Source organism: Coptis chinensis, chromosome 5, assembly GCF_015680905.1.
Source record: "Coptis chinensis isolate HL-2020 chromosome 5, ASM1568090v1, whole genome shotgun sequence".
NCBI lineage: Eukaryota > Viridiplantae > Streptophyta > Magnoliopsida > Ranunculales > Ranunculaceae > Coptis > Coptis chinensis.
Window position 1 is genome coordinate 94536859 of NC_141460.1, and position 6000 is coordinate 94542858.

Sequence of the window (6000 nt, forward strand, 5' to 3'; positions counted from 1 at the left end):
AACCGAACACTATGGGCTCAACCAGTACTACACCTGGACCACTGCCAGAAATTATACCCAAAGTAAACGTCGATCACTGATATCCTACGGCAGGAATTGAAGCAGGATGGTTGGAACCTCCTTCAATTCATACGATTGAAATAGACGCTCTACTTTGTGGCGTGTATTTCATTGAAGGTGAAGGGTACGTACAATTTCTCAATGTTCTAAAAGTTTATAGGGGCTTGATCTACTTTAACTTAAAACACACCCCCACCCCCACCCCCACCCCAAATGAATACTCAAAAAAAGTATCTTATATCTGGTGGCTAAAAATCATTAATCAAGTCTGCCTAATATAAGCAGGTGATCAAACCATACTATTAAAAAAAAATTAGTAGTTTGCAATTTTTCCCTTGAGGCCTAATATGGTGGCGGTAGATCCTTATGGGCAAACTACTAATAAGTAATAACCAGCTTACAGTGTCTTCTGTCAAATATTTCATTGTTCAAAGACACGAGAGATGTCAAGAATAACTCAAGACACATGATGTACCTATGTGTTAACTAGAAAGGTGGCGCACTATGATACAACAAACTGCACAAATCGAAAATTGAACGTGTTTTTTTTTAAAGATCGAAAATTGGACGTAAAATAAGGCGGCCGATCGAACTAGCTGGCGTTCATATATAGGCATATAGTTTTTTTTTTTTTTTTGTAACTTTTTTTGGCGTCCATATATAGGCGTATAGCTGACTTTTTTTTTTGGGGGCGTTCATATAATCCGATTTCAATTGCCTACAACTAATCTCATATAAAAGAATGAGTTAGCAAAATATTTGGATTATGATCTCATTTATGTTTACAATGATGAGTTATTTAATATATTGGATTATGAAAAATTTTATGTCGGGATTTTCAATTTTTTTGGCAATTGCACGTGATTATGTGTCTAGTTCCTTCCGAGTCAATCTATTTTTAAAGCATATGAAATAATTATGTCCGAGTATAAGTGATAATTACTTCCAAGTTCATTAGAAGTTTTATTTTGTTTGAAGGATTGGTGGATAGCCGAAGAAGGAATAAAATGTAGATATATATTTCAAATGATGAGGTTTCTTATTGTCTTCTTTCTTCATTTATACTGGGTTTTATCATACCCGAATCCAAGCCCGATGGGTACCCGAAATATAGGGTTAGGATAGAATTTGGTCACACTTCTCAACAAAATACCCAACTCCGAACCGAACCCGCTGAAAACCAGTCCGAATCCGGATAACTAACGGTAGAGTGCCTACACTTACATAATTGCTTAGTTTCCATGCATTTTTTATTAAATGTTTAGGTCTCATATTATACTTTAGAGAATGAGAATCAGTTCAACCATTGAACTTACATGTTACCTAAATGAAGTAGGACAACAAAACCTCTTATTATTTACTGGTTGTTTTAACTTATAAAAATCAATACACTTATTTATATTCGGACAGCCCTGAGATTTTATAATATAAAATGAGTCGGAGAAACGCATACATCTATGCAAAGGGTAGATACCCTTTAATCTATTTTTATGTTTAATTATTTATACTAAAGAGATTGAACTTATTTTTTAATTCTGAATTTATATTACACCTAAACTTCATGGTTAAATATTTTATGCTAAACTTCTATTTAGTTTGAGTATTGGATTTATTCTGTAAAAGATTGTAACCATTTGGAACTCTAATTTAGCAACTAAAACTGAAATGGCATATCTTTTCAGGAGAAATGGTTCATCTTGATACCTTGTCCTATGATGCTAGCTTTACATGGTGTCTTATATAAGAGAGATGAAGTTTGTTTTGAAGCAAGAGAAGACAAGATATTTAGAAATTATTGACCTCTGCGAAAGGATATATGATGGGTCAACTGTGCATCTGCAACTCCGTGTGTTTTTTATGAAACAAGTGGAATTGTCTTCGTCGCTAGCGAAAACTGTTGCAGCATTTAAGCTGTATTTGGAGAGGCTAAATGAAGTTTTGACCCCTGAAATGTATAAAGCATTCACAATATTGGGATCGGAGCTTGAGCAGCTTGTGACATTTTTTAATGCATGTAAATGAAGTCATAATGTATTTTAAGTTACCAACAAATACGAAATTGGTTGAACACCATTTCGGGATTAAATCACTTGTCCTATCCTTTCCACTAGAGGATTTGTTAGTATTCGTGTGTTTTTTTTTAAAAATATTGCGTCCTTGGACCAATGCACACTTTGGATATATGTTGAAGGATTTCTTAGTCCCCTGTTCTAGTTCCATCTGTCTACCTACCTTATTGGGGTTACATGTTAGTCGTAATGGAAATAGGATCCATATTAGAAAACTATTCTTCATTATCATGAAGTTGTTGTCATCTGGGCCTTAGCCAAATTATTATGATTCTGCTGAGCAGAGGCCGTCTTCACATATTCAGCACAACTTTCTAAACTGAATACTTTGAATTCCATCAAATATCTAAACTGAATACTTTGAATTCCATCAAATATCGTAATACATCGGACATATTTGATGTTTTTGTAATTTTACTAAAAAAAATGGAAGGTGGCAAGAATTTACTTTTGAAGCAACTTTAAAAGACTGAATGCATTCTTACTAGAAGATAACAGCACCGACGGTCACTTAGCCAACCTTTTAGATTGAATACATACAGTCACTTACAACCTTTCTTTCTCGCTCCTTTATCGCTGTACGCATACGAAGCTTTTCCTATTTTCTTTCGAACCCCTGAAAGCGTAAGGAGTGGATTTCAATTAGCCATATTGATTTAGTTTCTTTTGCAAGAGAAGAAGAAGAAACGTTGTAGCATCCTACTTGTTGGTGAACCACGTGTCACAATTAGAATAAAGAGCACTGTGATGATGACAATGTATGAAACTATAATTGATACTCATACACTGCACCCAGCAACCATGAGATCCTAAGCTTAGGCCTAAACTCTGATCGAGGATTTGAGAGGAGAAATGGAAAAAAGGCTTGTTGTTTAACCGTTTGCTGAAACTCTTATCCAGAAAAGGCTTTTTGAATGTAATAATCCAGATGGATGTGCTTTGTCTTAGCATTTTCAACTAAGGAATTAAAAAACATGATTTAGTTCGATAAACATATAAGAAACTACAACATACCCATTCAGCAGGGTAAAGGGAATGATAGTCCCAATCACGTTAAGGCCTTAAGGGCACCAACCCCTTTTGCTGTGCTACACACCTGAAAAGCCGAACAGTTTCCAATTAGATATACTCAGGTAGACTAAAATAGGAGTAGAATACTAGAATCTACAAATATTGAAGAATACAAACTCACTTCACAGTTCACACACCAACAATTCTCAATATAGCGGGAAGGTAAAGCAATGCCTTGATTGCTTTGTAGTCGAGAAACGAAAAATATTCTAGTGTCGTCTCAAGCTGGAATTGTGAATAATGTCTTAATGAATGTTAGTATGTTACATCATTAAAGAATTGGAGGATGGGTAAATAATGTATGTTTAAAAATAAATGCAACAAATTATAAAGGAAGAACATATTACACCTGAGCACAGTGCTTAGAACAGCTCTAAAAAGTTCCACACATTCCTCGTCGCAGAATGGAACATGCAAGCTAATATTTTTTTCTCACCAGCTCTAGTTCTTTTTAAAAACCGCGAACGAAAATCAGTTGATTTCTTCTTCACGCCTATTGTGTAGAATGAGTTTGAAATAGGTTTCACACTGAGACCCATAATCAAAGCAACATCGCTCTTTTTAAACACTAAATCTTTCTTACCGATCCGGTAACAAAGTCTACCAACTCTGTGCCTAAAATGATACAAACAAGTGTACTTGTTGTGTGCATATTTCTCTGGATTTGTATAAAACTCCCAAAACAAGATTTATGAAAATCCTACTTTTTCTTCCTCTCTAGATTTGCGCAAACACTATACAAATTTTAGACAAACTAAATTATCTTGCCCTAACAAAGATGCAATTATGTTTATAGTTTCTACCCCAAACAAGTTCCTAAAATCATTCATACACTACTACATAAAAACTAGTAGATCACATTTTTAAACTGTGATAAAATGTAATAGAGCACACCTTTGAAGTCAAATTAAAACTGTGTTCTACCATGGTGTGGTTTTTTACTTGAGGCATAAGAACACGTTTTTAGTACTTAAAAATCGTGCTCTATTAAACTTATAAACCACGAATTTGCAGGAAAATTGTGCTCTATTATTCCACGATTTTTACTTAGGGTGGCTAGATTGAAGGAGGCTGATCTAGTATAGACTCTAAGAGATGAAACATCCCACCATTTTTTTTTTTTTTTTTAAAGAGATGGAGAAGTGGAGACAAAGGGTTGGAGATGGGATTTCAAGAGATGGAGAATTGGAGAAGGAGATTGAAAGGGCGTTGAGAGTGGAGAGGAAAAGAGAGGAGTTACTGACTAAGAGAAGAAAAAGTGGAGAAAAATTAGGACAGACAAACATAAACCAACAAAACTACATTTTGGGCCACATATCCCTCCCAGCCCAGAACGTTTGCACTCACTTGATTATTAAAAGACGTGTATAAACGGAGTATATATTATTAGCTATGGAAATTACCAACTTTATGTATAGGCCATTAGGTCACATAAAATAATGGATTTGTCTGTACAAGTTAATTAGACTTTATACCAAGTAGTTTTGTATGTGTTTTACATAAGACAAGACAATAGGATTGGGAATGACATTCAGAAGAGTACACCAATGTACCAATCGGTTTGCCGAGCGTAGAATAATGCTCACACTCTTGATTGTGATTAAATTTGGCAATTTGATGTGGATCGGAGCTAATTGGTACCTAAATTAATGGGTTTGGATTGTAAAAAAATGTTTTTGGGTCATTTAAGGGATGACCCCCCGAACCCGTCAAATTAATAGCTTGGGTTAAAGTCACATATATTAACCTGAGTAATCCGTTAGTAGATCCGATTAGTTCTCGGGTCTAAATATGGGTCAGGTCATCAACTTGTGACCTGTATAACCTGTTTTAAAATAGGTTTCATTATTTTTTAAGATCTCATCATCCCAACTACTTAAGAATATAAACGACTAAAATGAGAAAGATTGGTCGTCATATTAATTCATTTCATAAATATATATTTCGTTATTCAATTTTTCTTGAAATATAATTGAATTATATATGGTTTTTGAGAATTAATATATATATATATATATATAATCGTGAAATACTAAATATTTTGCATACAGGTTATCTGTGAATTTGATCCGAAATTGACCCGGTGGATTAATGGGTTTGGATTATAAATGTTTTTGGGTCATTTGAGTTTGACAAATTCGGCACGATTAGTAATTGAGTCGGGTTTGGGTTTGCTCTCCTAACACGTGACCCGAATATTACATGATAGTTATAACCGACCCATGGGCCGGGTCATCAACCCAAAGCCTCTATAACCGTGATATGTTTTCTATTTAAAATGGGTTTAAATATTTTTAAGATCTCATCTTATCATCTCAACTACTTTTGTATAAATACTAAAGTGTTCTAAAAACGCTATATTGAGTTGATTGGGAAATATATATGTTTAAAGCGCCCTAGGCAATTTCTAAATATATATGTTAGATGGGCTTATTTTGATTCATTTTATAAATATATATATGTTTTTTTTTTCCTAATATATATAATAATACATATTTATTTATATATATAAATATATAAAATTATTTACCATAACTGAAAAATAAACACAAACAAAATACTAAATTATTACAAAAATGTGTATTAGTTGAGGAATATTGAAATTCACATAAAAACATACTCTTTGTTATAATGGCATATAATTTACATTAGACTTGAGGTTTTTAAACTCATTCAAATCTTAAATACACATGCCTTTTTATTTTTGGGTTTTAATCATTAAAAAAAATAAAATATATATATATATATATATATATAGACCGGACTGCCTAAAGTCGCCTAGCCCGCCTAATCGGTACAC